This window comes from Onychomys torridus, unplaced genomic scaffold (assembly GCF_903995425.1).
Source record: "Onychomys torridus unplaced genomic scaffold, mOncTor1.1, whole genome shotgun sequence".
Classification (NCBI taxonomy): Eukaryota; Metazoa; Chordata; class Mammalia; order Rodentia; family Cricetidae; genus Onychomys; species Onychomys torridus.
The window spans coordinates 69,466-85,382 of NW_023411318.1; the positions used below are offsets into that span (position 1 = coordinate 69,466).

Below are 15,917 nucleotides of genomic sequence, written 5' to 3' on the forward strand. Positions count from 1 at the left end.
GAAAATGGAGGGAAGGTGGTGGGGGTTGGTTATTCTTAAAAATTAAGCCTGTCTACTTTAAGAAATGATGCTCTTTTATCACACCAATCAGAAGATAGCAACTGATAAAATCTGCTAACAGGCAGGAAGCAGAGGCAACAGAAACTGTTCAAGGAACACTTGCTTAGGACCAATCATGAAGGAGAGGGGCTCTGGAGTGGGTGATGCAGAAGCCTATCAAAACAATCTGACCTCAGCTTCAGAGCAGATTCCCAGCTAGTGCACCTCCCATCCCCTTGTGCACTAATTCACAACCTGTGGTTTGAGAGCCCTTTGACAACCCTTTATCTCCAAAAATATTTACCATACAATTCATTAAATTAGCAAGATTACAGTGATGAAGTATCCATGAATAAATTTTATGGTTAGGGATCACTACAACATGAGAAACTCTATTACATGGTTGCAGCATTAGAAAGGTTGAGAACCACTAGTCTGGAGGATTCTGTTTGACTATTTTAATAAAGTTTGTGTGGTTTTGGTTCTTTTTCTTTCCCTATGCCCAGGGACTATCTGTTTCCTGTTGATTTGCAACTGTTAGGGACTCTTACAATTGTTCACTCCTGTGGGGAGTTGTTTTTGTGTCTCTCTCAGATCCATACCTTTCACTTTCTATCAGAAACTTTCACATCTCTGTTAATGTCACTGTGTGGCAGCCAGCTACTGCATGCATATCCTACCTCAGGTCTGGAACTGTCCTCCTCTGTCTAGCGTCCTTCTCTACCCAATTGTTATTTCCCTTTCCTGTCTATCCAAATTTTCTTTTCAGGGCATAAGTTCTTAACCTCAATTAAACTGGATGATATCTTAGAGATTTGACCCCCTCATTCAAGACCCATATAGCACACCTAAAAGTGGACTCTTGACCTCCATATGTATGCAGTTGCACATGGTCTCCTACAATAAAATAACACATAAACACTCCAAACACTTACACACTAGCAAATTAATGTAATATTATGAAGTGAAATTGGCAAGAAGGGGCCTTAACATGATTAATACTGAATGATGAAAAGACAAGAGCTAGAATCAAGAAGAGGATAAGAGCTTGTGGTTAATGTCAAAATTTTCTAGATTCAGTGTGAGAAGATCAGCCCTAAATGTAGATGGCATTATGCCATGGACTATGAACCCAGACTTCATAGAAGAAAACTGTGTGAGCACCAGCAGTCATTGCTAGCTGCTTCCTAACTGCTGATATACTACTTACTACAAGCATCTTTGTTCTCTTATCCTCAAGACATCTTGGGCATGATGGCATATTCCCTCACACTGGTGGCCCAAATAAACCTGTCCTTCCTGAGTTGCTTATGTCAGGACTTTTTTCCCAGAGATGTGTCAAGTATCTAACATGGTGGGTCTTGGTTGTGATGGTGTAAGAGCAAGATACACTGAAAGAAAAATGTCCATGTTAAATAACAAACATAGAAGCTGATCATGTGGAAGAATTGGAACTGATGTTCCCACGCAGCAAGTCAGGGCTGTAATAAAGGTCCTCCAAGGGACACTGATAGACTAGAACAATATGATTGTTGACACTTGATATGTAAAGACCAGATTCTCTCAAAGTATCAAAAGGCTCTAGAAAACATCCAAAATATTCATTCAAAATCTTTATAAAATATTCAGTGTCTCATAACTATAAGTTTCTGTAAAATTTTTAAAAAAAGCAAGTTGAATAACTTCTTTTCCCAAATGGAGGACATTAGGGTACAGTTACAATAAAATCAAAGCAAAACAAATAGCTGAATGCCCTGCATCTGATATTCATCCAGGAACTCCTGGGCTCCAAAGGACCTAGTAAGTTCCTGTTCTCCAGATTTGCAATCTATAGCATGCAACCTATATCTCATAGGCTCAGTCTTGCTCTCCATCACACCAGTTTTTGTATTTGGTGGTCATACCATGGTAGTGGCATGTCCACTAACTTGAGGTCTCCAATGCATGTGGGCTGCACTTTCACCAATAGCCTCTCTTGTACCCTTTTCAGAGACTTTCACCCTGCCAGATTGTGCCTAGATTGCAATCTTCTCGATACACATTCAATCCTGGGGTTTCTACCTCCATTAAGGCTGCACATTCAATGAAGGACTCTTATGATCCTCATGGTCCTAAGTCTCTGATGCTATACATGTCCCTTTCATACTTTCAAAACCAGTATATTCTAGGAAGATAGTATATATTTTCAGGATTGGCTGCCAGCACAAGGTAGTGATGCCGCCCTCTTGAATATAGCACATGTGATTGTCCTCAGAAAACACTTCCCAGGAGATTTTCCTTCAGAGATGCTGTTCTCTTTCAATTACAGAGGATTACTCAGCCCCAGATAAGTAGAAACAGAATGCTAACTCAAAAATTGCACAAATTGTCCTGTTAGAATCTTCCTTCCTGGCTAAAATTCAAATGACAGACCTCCATTATCTGTGTTGCTCTTACCCTGATAATCTTCGAAGATCTCATAAAACAGCTCACTGAACTCTTAGCATTGAACACCGTTTCAGCACCAAATTCAAATTTCACCATAGTCTTTCCAAATAGAAACAGAGTGGTCTACCTCAACAATATATTATTCTGGTACCATTTTCTGTCTTTGTTTGGATGTCGATTGCTATAATAATATAAAACCAGAAACAAAATAAACTTTGAGATTACAGGATTTGTTTGAAATTACATGTCTGTCTAAAAGTCTATCAATGCTGGAAATCTGAGCAGGAAGTCAAGAATGACAGAAACCTAGAGACAACAGCAGAAACAGAAGCTGTGGAATAAAGCTGGTACTAGATCGTGCCTCATGGCTTGCTCATCCTGCTGTATTATACACACCAGGACCACCTGCCAAAGGGTTAATATTATGCACAGTGATTTGGACACCTCTATATACATCCTTAAATAAGATAATGCCCCACAGTCTTCTTTACAGATCAGTCTTATGGAGCCATTTTCTCATTTGTTTGTCTCTCTTTCCAGGGAGCAGCCATACAACCACACAAGGTAGTAAAGAACACAGAAGGCATATGTGAACCCTCTAATCACCACTTCCCCAAAGGGGGCACAGAATATTGTTATGGACTTTTTTGAGGAGCAGTAGTCAGGAGCTACCACCAAAGTTGTTTCATGAGACACACAAAAAAGCTGTACATATTGGAAGAAGAAACACTCAGACATATATTGGCTGACATGGCCATTGACAGGCAGAGTTGAAGATATGAGATTGATAATGGGAGTACAACAGTCACAGGAGAAAGAATAGGGACATCCTAAGACTCTCTGACAGAACATAACAGTGGAAGATCCTGAGGGCAGCTGAGAGTGAAAGTAAATGGCAGATTGATATAAGAGCAAAGAAGCAGTAATCATAGCAATAAACAACAAAAGCATGAACTTTATAAGAACAGACAAACAGCTGACGTCAGGTTGATAGGAAAGTACCCCAGAGTTTGGAGTCTGCCCTCAGGCTCTGGATAAGACTTTTTATAGGATCTCTAGGCTCTTCCCCTCAGGAAGTCATCTCGTCCATGATTGGTCCTACCCCTGGAAGGACAAAGAGGCTGTTTTCCTCTTTGTTATCCACTAGCAGTTTCTGAATGTAGCAGCCTCCTGTGGAAGGAGAACAACATCACGGGCAAGCAACAGCCCTTATTAATGGGATCTTTCTCCTTTTCTAACCATGACAAGTTCCCCTGAAGCCTCTCATGACATCCCTGTTTGAGACAAAGATTGAGTGTCATCATGGGTGGGATGCTTTTCTAGGTATTTCCTCTTGATAGGAGATGAAGGGTTTTTTTTTTTTGAGACAGGGTTTCTCTGTGTATCTTTGTGCCTTTCCTGGAACACTCTTTGAAGACCAGGCTGGCCTTGAACTCACAGAGATCTGTCTACCTCTGCCTTCCGAGTGCTGGGATTAAAGGCATGCACCACCACTGACTGGCGAGATGAAGTTTTAAGTGTGGACCAGAGAAAGGAAGGCCCTCTAAGGATAGTTCTTAGTCACAATCCAGAACAACACAGTAAAATTCTCTTATTTGCATATCCATGGCACCAGACAGTGCATTATTTGGTATAGGTAACAGTTCTCACCTAGAAATAGTATAAGCACTAATATAAGTATAAGCCCTATGGTTACAAAAAACAGTTTTATTTTCATACAAAAGGAGAATACAAGATAGAATACCATCCAAAACCCACTACAGCAGTGGTTCACAACCTTGGCGTTGTGACCTCTTGGGGGTTGTGTATCAGATATTTACATTATGATCCATAAAGGTAGAACACTTACAGTTATGAAGTAGCAATGGCATAATTTCATGGATGTTGGTCACTAGAATATGAAGAAGTTTATTAAAGGACTAATTAGAGCAACATTCTTAACATACAGAACATCCCACAAAAAAAAACTGGAAGAAAACTATAAAGAAATAGAGGAAATGATAAATAAAAATTAGAAGAAAACAATAAATCCCTTAAAGCAAAACATGAAAAAGCAATTAAACAGGCAAGGGAAATAGTTTAAGACTGAAAAGGGAAATAGAAACAATGAAGAAGACACAAACAGATGGAATACTGGAAATAGAAAATCTGAGGAAATGAACAGGAAACACAGCTGCAACCATAAGGAACAGAATACAAGAGATGGAATAGTGGGTCTCTGGTGTAGATGATACAATAGAGGAAACAGATTCATCAGTCAAAGAAAATACCAAAGTCAAAAATGTCATAACATAAAATGTGCAAGAAATCTGGGATACCATGAAAAGACCAAACCTAAGAAAAATAGGAATGGAGGAAGGAGCAGAATACCAACTCAAAGACACAGAAAATATATTCAACAAGATCATAGAAGAAAATTTTGCCAAATTAAAGGAGGAAATACCTATGAAGATATAGAGAGCTTTTAGAACACCAAACAGAATAGACCCCCCCCCAAAAGTCCCCTGACCACATATAACTAAACAACTAAATGTACAGAATGAAGAATATTAAGAGCAGCAAAGGAAAAAAGGCCAAGTTATGTAAAAAGCAAACCCATCAGAATAACACCGGACCTGTCAATGGAGACTTTGCAAGCCAGAAGGACCTGGACAGATGTAATGCAGACACTAAGAGACCATGGATGCCAGCCTAGACTAATATACACAGCAAAACTTTCAATCATCATAGATGGAGTGAACAAGACATTCCAAGACAAAGACAAAGCCAGATTTAAACAATGCTATCTTCAAACCCAGCCCTACAGAATGCACTAGAAGAAAAATTCCAACCTAAGGAAGTCAGATACACCTGCAAAATCATTGGCAATAGATAACACCACAGCAGTAAACCCCAAAGAAGAAAACTACATACACACTACCACCAAAAGATAACAGGAATGAACAATCACTGGTCATTAATATCCCTTAATATCAATGGACTTAATTCACCTATAAAAGACACAGGCTAACAGAATAGATATGAAAGAAGGACCCATCTTTCTGCTGCATACAAGAAACACACCTCAAATTCAAAGATAGACACTACCAGAGAATAGAAGGCTGGGAAAAGTCTTTCCAATCAAATGGTCTTAAGAAGCAAGCTGGTGTAGCCATCCTAATATCCAGCAAAATAGACTTCAAACTAAAATCAATCAAAAAGATAAAAAAGGACATTACATATTCATCACAGAAAAGATCCACCAAGATGAAGTTTCAATTCTGAACAGTTGTGCCCCAAACGCAAGGGCACACACACATGTAAAAGAAATATTAACAAAGATTTAATCACATGTAAAACCATACACATTAATAGTGGGAGACTTCAACACCCTACTCTCACCACTGGACAGATCTGAAAAATTGAAATTTCACAGAGAAATAAGGGACTTAACTGAAGTTATGACTCAAATGGACTTAATCAATACCTGCAGAACATTCCATCCTAACAAAAAAGGAATACACTGTCTTCTCAGCACCCTGTGGAGTCTTCTCTAAAATCAATCACATACTCAGTCACAAAGCAAACCTCAACAGATACAAAAAAAAGTGTAATAACCTCCTCTTTTCTATCAGACCACCATGGTTTAAAGTTAGATTTCAACAACAAAAAAAACTACAGAAATCCTACAATCTCATGGAAACTGAATAATGCTCAACTGAATCACCAATGGGTCAAGGAAGAAATAAATAAATTAAAGATGTCCTAGAGATCAATGAAAATGAATATACCATATTCCCAAACTTTTGGGACACTATGAAAGCAGTGCTAAGAGGAAAATTCATAGTACTAAATACCCACATTAAGAACCTGGAAAAATCTCCCACTAGTAACTTAACCACATACCTGAAAGACCTAGAACAAGAAGAAGCAAAGTCACCCAGGAGGAATAGAGGCCAGGAAATAATCAAATTGAGAGCTGAAATCAATAAAATAGAAACAAAGAGGACAATACAAAGAATCAATGAAACATAGAGTTCTTTGAGAAAATCAACTAGATAGACAAGCCCTTATCCAAACTAACCAAAGAGCAAAAAGAGAGAATACAAATTAGCAAAAACAGAACTGAAAAGGGAGACATAACAACTAACATTGAGGAAATCCAGATAATCATCAAGTCATACTTCAAAAATCTGTACTCCTGTTCTCATGTGGTCTTCATTTATCATGGTCTGTTATTCCTCATTCTCCCTTTCTGTTCTTGATCCAGCTGGGATCTCCTGCTCCCCTAAGCTTTCTTTCCCTCAAATCTTGCCCTTCATTACTCCCACTGTCGTCTAGGCTGTTCATGTAGATCTCATCCATTTCTCTGTCGTTGGGTGATCCTTGGGTCTTTCCTAGAGTCCCGTTTTCTAGGTAGGAACCCATGGCTGATGTATAAAATTTAAAACACATAATAATAAAGAAAAAAAGTTCCCAAATGTAAAACAAACAAACAAACAAACAAACAAACAAAAACCTGTACTCCACAAAATTGGAAAATCTAAAAGAAATGGATAATTTTCTGGATAGGTACCACATAACTAAGTTAAATCAAGACTAAATAAACTATTTAAAAAGACCAATAACCACTAAGGAAATAGAAAAAAATCATTAAAAGTCTCCCAACCAAAAGAAGCCCAGGACTATATGGTTTCAATGCAGAATTCAACCAGAACTTCAAAGAAGAGATACTTCCAACTGTTCCACACAATAGAAACATAAGGAACATTACCAGACTCCTTCTATGAGGCTACAATTACCCTGATTCCCAAGTCAAACAAACATGCAACAAAGAAAGAGAACTACAGACCAATCTCCTTCATGAACATTGATGCAAAAATACTCAATAAAGTATTGGCAATCAGACTCTAAGAACACATCAAAACTATTATTTGCCAGGCGGTGGTAGCTCATTCCTTTAATCCCAGCAGTCAGGAGGCAGAGCCACACAAATCTCTGTGAATCTGAGGCCAGTCTTGGCTACCAAGTGAGTTCCAGGAAAGGTACAAAGCTACACAGAGAAACCCTGTATCAAAAAAAAATTATCCACCATGATCAAGTAGGCTTCATTCCAGGTATGCAAGGATTGTTTAACATACAAAAGTCTGTCAATGTAATATACCATATAAACAAACTGAAGGAAAAAAAAAACCCAAGAAAATCTCACTAGATGCTGAAAAGGCCTTGGACAAAATCCAATACTCCTTCATGATATAGGTCTTGGAGAGATCAGGAATACAGGGAACATACCTAAACATAATAAAGGCAATTTACAGCAAGCCAACAGACAACATTAAAGTAAATGGAGAGAAACTCAGTGATTCCACTAAAATCAGGAGCAAGACAAGGGCGGTGCACTCTCCCCATACTTATTCAATAGATTACTTGATGTTCTAGCCAGAGCAATAAGACAACATAAGGAGATCAAGGGGATACAAATTGGAAATGAAGAAGTCAAGCTTTCTCTATTTGCAGATGACATGATAGTATACATAATTGACCCCAAAAATTCAACCATAGAGCTTAAAGAGCTTATAAACACTTTGAGAAAAGTAGCAGGGTACAAGATTAACTTGAAAAAAAATCAGTAGCCCACCTATATACAAATGACAAACAGGCTGAGAATGAAATCAGAGATACATCACCCTTTACAATAGCCACAAATGATCTGAAATACCTTGGATTAACTTTACCTAAGAAAGTGAAGGACCTCTATGACACAAAATTTAAGTCCCTGGAAGAAAGAAATTGAAGAACATATTAGAAAATGGAAAGATTTCCCATTCTTATGGATAGGTAGGATTAACATTGTAAAAATGGCAACCTTCTCAACCAAAAGAGTACCACTTCATAGGTATCCTATTGTTCCCTAAAATACAATCACCAGCTTTGGAAGAAATAAAACCACAAGCATGGAGGGACAATTCTTGAATAAAGGCAGAGCAAAAATTCTGGATCCTTATGGAGTCCCCAGTGGACCTGTGATTTCTACTCTTTTTTTGTGCCTTTCCAGGGACTCACTTGGTAGCCCAGGCTGGCCTCAAACTCACAGAGATCCACGTGGCTCTGCCTCCCAAGTGCTGGGATTAAAGGCGTGCACCACCTCCGCCCAGCAGAACTTGAGTTTTCAATATAATACAATTAACCTTAGAATGAAGGCTTTAGTTTGATTTTCTTCAGTTGTAGTCCTGTGGCTGCTGAAATGAAGTTTCTCTTCCAGGGTACACTTAGATCCCTTTAAACTGTTTATGTCAACTGGAACTGTTCAGTTGTATCATTGAGTTCATTCTTTTCCTTTGTCAAGTTATCCAGAGATGCTAGGAGCAACTGACCATCATAATTTTCTTTATTTTTTTTTCAAGTTTTTTTTTCAGAGTCACCAAACCACTTGCCCCTCACAATTGGTGAACCAAGATAATCAAATGTATTTGTCTCTTTATCTTCACACCATGGACTTTTGATTCCCTCTGAACTTCCCTGCGAGGTCAGTAACTGGAGAAGAATCAGTAACTATAGGTTTTTGACAAATTGGAAAGCCTATTCCAGATACTCAAAAAATTCACCCTTATATTTCTGTTGCTCTAGAACCACTTCTAATACTAAGATGTTTATTGTCCATGGTTCTCTAGAGGTTCTGTTCTTACAAAATATATGTTTATCTATATCTGTATTTATGTATCAATCAATAAACCTCTCTATCTATCTATGAAGGTGATTTATTAGAATGGCTTATAGGTTGTTCTCCAACTAGTACAAAACTGGTTGTCTAACAACAGAAGGTCAAAGAATCCAGCAATAGTCCAGTCAACAAGGCTGGGTATCACAATTGGTCTTCAGTATATGTTGGAATCATGAAGACATAACTTCTTATACCAGTGAAAGAATGGCCTTTTTAATGAGAATGAGAACAAGCAGTAAAAGAAAACATATGTTTTATATTGGCTGCCAGCACAACATGTGATCCAGATTAAAGGTCACTCTTATCAACTTGAAAGATGTGTACTAAAGGTGAATCTTCCCACATGGAAGATCTGAACTATAAGTAGGTCTTTGCATTTCAGAGGATGTAATTAAGAAAAAACTCACTCCCATGTTGGCCCAGTCATTTGAGTTTTAGTTAATTACAGATGTTATCAAGTAGACAAGCAAGAAAGGTTTTTGGCTATTTGATGCATCCACTTTTGTTCATCTTTTTAAAAATATTTTAAACCACACTTATTAGTTTTTATTAGACCATGCTCCTTCTCTCCATCAAAGCCTGAACTGGACAGAGCAATCTAAACTTTTAAAAAGCCTATTAATTATCACATGCTGTTGTATCTTCACACACTTCCATTCGACCATTCAAAGATTTTTTAAACACTAAATATGTCCTATTCGGCCTTTGACCCTTTGGCTATTGAAATGACTGAAAACCCACCCTCACCTGGAGGCACTCTCCTCAAGCCATGCAGAAACTCTAGGTCCCATGAGTGGCTGGCAAAATCCAAGTGCCTGACCTGCCGCCTTGTGGACACATGGAGTAATGCACTTACCTCTGAAGACCTTCCTAGAGGTTAAGGCCCTGGGAGAAAGAACACAGGCATTCCACAGCATTAAAAAAAGACCCCTGGAGAGGACTTTGGAGAGGGGCACTTTTCTTCAAACTGTTCTGCTTTTACAGGAGTGAGGCAAATTTCAAATGCCCCAAGTCCAAATCACACATTTTTATTTATTTATTTTTAGTATGTTACTTTTTAGACAAAGTCTGACATAGCCCAGCTAGCCTTGAAAGTGAGAGAAGATGACCCTGAACTCCAGATTTTCCTTCCTCCACTGTCTTTTGTTCAACTTTTATGTTCATATATCTATGGATATTGAAAGAAGTTAGGTATGCAACCCAGAGGTAAATGCAGACAAACCTCCATGATTTCAAGGCCAGCCTGGCATACAGAGTGAGTTCCAAAACAGCCAGACCAGTTACACAGAAAAATTCAGTCTCAAAATTAAATAAATAAACAAGACAAAACTAGAAAACAAACAAACAAAAGAAGTCAGGTATGTTTTGGTTTGACATAAATGGGCATACCATCTGTATCATTTTCCTTTTTGCTTCTTTCTTCTCAAGGGTTATACAGAATAAAATATTTGTGTAAGGATCGTGCAACAATCCACTACAATACCTTGAGCATTCTTCTCCCTAGATCACTCATTAAAGCTATTTAAAATTCTTCTGTTATGCAAAGAGGGATGCAGTTAGAATCACCTTAAATGACACTGAAAACTAGTATTTCACCTTTACCTTCAAGTATTGAAATTCCAAGTCAACAAACAGGAATAAAGCAGCACTTGATGGATATTATGAAATTATTGTCCAAAACATCTTACAATGGGAACTCCTGCCACAGTCATAGATTTAAAGGCTTCTTATACATTTGTACAACATTGAGAAAGCAAAGGCAAGGTGTGAGTATTTAGAACTCTGGAAACCGTGATTCATTCACTCTGTTTATCACTCTACATTTGTGATTCTGGATTTACTCTATACTTGTTCCATATTATCTCCAGATTTTCACAGGTGGAGGAATGGATTTTCAGAGTGACTGGCTTCCTTTGCAGCTTCTTGTCCTTGGGGTTTGGAATAAACGTCCAAATAAGCCCATACTGGCGCCTCTGGGAATTTGACAACAAGGTTGTTCAGCTTGTGTACATCGGGCTCTGGGGAGCTTATTACAATCGGGAGTTTAACATCTCTGGTTCTGTGACCAGGATTCTGGTGTACAGCCCTGTCAACTCGACCTAGACCATTTCATCTGAATTTAGATGTGTGCAGAGCCTGATCTTACTGGCTATGTTTATAAAACCCATGGTGGTGATTTTTAGCTCAGCAGCCATTAGAGTTAGCATTATCAGAGCCTCAATCCCTGAGATTCAGATACTCTGCTACAAGTGCTGTGTCTTAGTTCTGCTTCTCAGCAGCCTTTGCACAGCTCTTTCTGTGACCTGGAACCATATAGTAGATCTTTATGGTGAAACCACTCTTGATTTTCCACCCACCTTTCCTGTTAGGAAAGAAGACCTGATCAAAAAACACTACACTCATGTGTTCCCCATGGGGGTCCTGACAGCCACCCTGTCACTCTTTGCTATGATTATGTTCCTCTTTGAGATCAGGTCATTGAAATTACAGAGTAACCTGAATGACCAGGGTACTTCCAAGCGGGCCAATCAAAATGCCTGAAGTATGAACTCTGGTGTTTGCAAGATGTGCCAGAAGACACCTTGGTCAATTTTATAACATTACACAATATTCTTGTAGTATTCTACTCATTTAAAATAAACTATCCCTTTGATTATCAGGCTGTGTCTGAAGCTTGTATCTTCCTCTACATGTCTAATGTCTTCCCCTTCTTAAAGGTGTTCACATCCTAATCTCGGCATGCAAAGATGATGTGTTCAGATAGTGCTAACTCCTTATGGAAGACAAATGTATTGGTGAAATGAAACTGGCATAAATCAAAAGGCCAACCCTAAGGTGAGTGGTTTGGTATAAAGTGATATATAACACAAGGAATTAAGTATGTGTCAAGGTGGAGACCTTTAAGCCTTAATGTGTATTAAAGAAACACTTTTAAGCCCTAATATGTACTGCTTCTGAAGTCTTCCCCATGATGGGACTATCTGAAATTCACAGACATTTCCAGTCTACTCCACTAGGCAAAGGGATCACTGTGTGGAACAGCTTGGTAGTGTATGGGCATGATTCAGTTGTGTGGAAGATCTCTGAGGGTTAGGAGTCTACTGAAAATGGCTATGCCACTAATAATGCCCTAAACCCACTCCATCCCAAGGAAGAACCTCTTTGGCGCTCTCACTGAAACAATGAAATGCCATCTCCAAACTGGAGAGATGGGGGAGGGAGCTGGTTTCTGGAAATTAGTGTCTGTATTTCCAAGGAGAGATTCTGAATCATTATGTCGTCTCTGGGTTTCATCAGAAAACAGTGTTTCCCTAATGGGCAGCACAACCCCAGGGAGTAGTGACTACAGCCAGTGTTCCACTGTATAGCTGTATTTTTACTTGGTCCTCTCCCTTTGGTCCCATTTTCCAGAATCATGTGTGTGATGAGACTTTGGTAGAAGAAAAAGAGACAGGACCAGTTAAGGTTCCTAATGAGAAAACAAGGTAGACATCTATGTAAACTAACTGAGGTAGCTGTGCTTTCTTCTTTCAGAGAAGCACTGGTACAAATTGTTGCTGCATGCTAATGTTTTTTTTTAAATTTTTTATTCATTCTACATACCAACCACATATCTCCTTTTCATCCCTCCTCCTGCACCCCCACCCCTCTTCCCATTCTCCAACAGGGTAAATTCTACCATGGGGAGACAGCTAAGCCTGATACATTCAGTTGAGACAGGACCAAGCCCTTCTCCAGCTTTTGAAGGGTGAGCAAGGTGTCTGACCATAGGTAATGCGATTCAGAAAGCCAGCTCATGCACCAGGGATAGATCCTGATCACACTGTCAGTATCCCTTCAAAGAAACTAAGCTATACAACTGTCTCCCACATGCAGAGGTTCTAGTCTGGTCCCATGCAGGTTCCACAGCTGTAGGTATAAAGATCATGAGTTCCTTTGAGATTGGTTCAATTTTCTCTGTAGATTTCCCCATCATGATCTTGAGCCCCCTTGCTCATATAATCCCTCTCCCCTCTTTTCCACTAGACTCGCAGAGCTCGCCCTGGTGCTTGGTTGTGAATCTCTGTACATGTTTCCATCAGTTTCTGGATGAAAGCTCTATGATGACAGTTAGGGTATTCACGAATCTGATTACTGGACTAAGCCAGTTCAGGCACCCTCACCACTACTGCTAGTAGACTAATATGGGTTTGTCCTTGTGGTCCTGTGAATTCCCCTAGAAACTAGTTTCTCCATTACCTCATAATGTCTCCCTCTATCATGGATCTCTATTTCATTGCTCTCCAACTACATCCCTCCCCTAGTTTGACCATCCTGTTCCCTCGTGTTCTGAAGCCCCATTTCCTCTCTGCTATTGCCCCTTTCATCCCCAGCTTTCTCATTAGGATCTCCTCTGTTTCCCCTATCCATCGTGGTACATACATCACTCTTTGGGTCCTCGTTGTTTCCTAACATCTCTGGAGGTGTGGGTTGTAGTATGAATATTCATTGCTTTAAGTCTACTATGCAATTATGAGTGACTACATGCCATGCTTCACGTTCTGAATCTGAGTTACTTCACTCAGGATGATACTTTCTAGTTCCATGCATTTGCCTACCAATTTCATGATGTCATCGTTTTTCACAGCTGAGTCATACTCCATTGTGTAAATGTACCACATTTTCTTTATCCATTATTTCATTGAGGGGAATCTAGGTTGTTTCCAGTTTCTGCCTATTACAAATAATGCTGCTATGAACATAACTGAGCAAGTGTCCCTGTGGTATACTTGAGCGTCCCTTGGGTATGTCAAAGAGTGGTATCATTGGGTTTTGGAGTAGAGGGATTGCTAATTTTCCGAGAAATTCCATACTGATTTCCATGGTGGCTCTACAAGTGGGCTCCCAGAACAGTGGAGGAGTGTCACACTTGTTACACATCATCTCTAACTTAAACTGTCTTCAGTGTTTTTGACCTTAGCCATTCTGACAAGTGTAAGATGGTATCTCAGAGTCATTTGATTTGCATTTCCCTGATGACTAAGGATGTCCAGCAATTCTTTAAATGTCTTTCATCCATTTGAGATTCTTCTGTGGGAATTCTCTGTTTAGTTCTGTAACCAGTTTTTAAATTGGATTGTTATTTTGCTGTTTAGTTTCTTGAGTTCTTTATATATTTTGGAAATCTGCCCTCTGTCAGATGTGGGTTTGGTGAAGATCTCTTCCCATTCTGTAGGCTGTCACTTTGTATTATTTAATGTGTACTTTGCTTTATAGAAGCTTCTCTGTTTCAGGAGGTCCCCTGTATGAATTTTTGCTCTTGATGACTATGCTACTGGTGTTACATTTAGGATGGGGTCTCCTGTACCAACGTTATCTAGGCTACTTCCTTTCTAGATGTTTGTTAAGTTCATTTGAGTCATAACTTCCATTAGTTCCCGTATTTCTCTGTTAAGTTTCTGTCTGCCAGACCTGTCCATTGGAGAGAGTGGGATGTTGAAGTCTCTCACTATTAGTGTATGGGGTTTGATATGTGATATAGGCTGTAGTAATATTTCTTTCACAAATATGACTGCCCTTGTATTTGGGGAATATATGTTCAGAATTGAAGGATTTTTCCTGTGATAAATATGAAATGCTCTTCTTCATCTCTTTTGATTGATTTTAGTTTGAAGTCTATTTTGTTAGATATTAGGATAGATAAATCACCTTGTTTCTTGGGTCCTTTTGACTGCAAAATTTTTCCCAACCATTTACTCTGAGGTAATTTTGGTCTTTGAGGTTGAGGTGTGTTTCTTGTATGCAGCAGAAGGATGAATCCTGTTTTCATATCCATTCTCTTAGCCTGCATCTTTTTATAGGTGAACTGAGTCCATTGATATTAAGGGACATTAGTGATCAGTGATTGTCAATTTCTGTTATTTTTGGTGGTAGTGTGTGTGTGTGTTTCCCTTCTTTGAGATTTTCTGGTGTGAGATTATATTTTGCCTATGCTTTGGTGGTTGCAGCTAACTTTCTTAGATTGGAGTTTTTCTTCTATTGCATTCTGTATGGCTGTATTTGTTAATATGTGATGTTTAAATCTGATTTTTGTCATGGAATATCTAGTTTTCTCCATCTATAGTGATTAAAAGCTCTGCTGGGTAATATAGTCTGGGATGGCTTCCATGGTCTCTTGGTGTTCACAGCACATCAGTTTAGGACATTTTGGCTATCAGAATTCCCACTGAGAAATCATGTGCAATAATGATAGGTCTGCTTTCATGTGTTACTTGAGCTTTTTCCTTTTCTGTTCTTAATATTCTTTCTTTATTCTGTATGTTTAGCATTTTGACTATTATGTGGTGAGGGGAATTTTTGTGGTCCAGTCTATCTGGTTTTGGGTATGCTTCTTGTACCTTCATTGGCATGTCTTCCTTAGGTTAGGAAAGTTTTCTAATATAATTTTGTTGAGTATATTTTGAGCTGGAATTCTTCTCCTTCTTCTATCCCTATTATTCATAGGTTTGGTCTTTACATGATGTCCCAGATTTCCTGGATGTTTTGGGTTAAACATTTGCTGAATTTAACATTTTCTTTGACCAATAATCTATTTCCTCTATCATGGCCTCAACACCTGAGATCTTCTTTTCCATTTTTTGTATTCTGTTGGTTATGCTTGCTTCTACAGTTTCTGTTCATTTACTCAGATTTTCCTTTCCTGAATTCCCTCAGTTTATGTTTTCTTTATTGCCTCTATTTCAATTTTCAAGTCTAAAACTGTTTCCTTCAC

At 38.8% G+C, this 15,917-nt stretch overlaps 1 pseudogene; it reads left to right on the forward strand.

Annotated features, from left to right (window-relative positions):
* The first annotated feature begins 9,855 nt into the window (after window positions 1-9,855).
* On the forward strand, window positions 9,856-11,764 carry LOC118575096 (annotated as a pseudogene).
* Window positions 11,765-15,917: the final 4,153 nt, after the last annotated feature.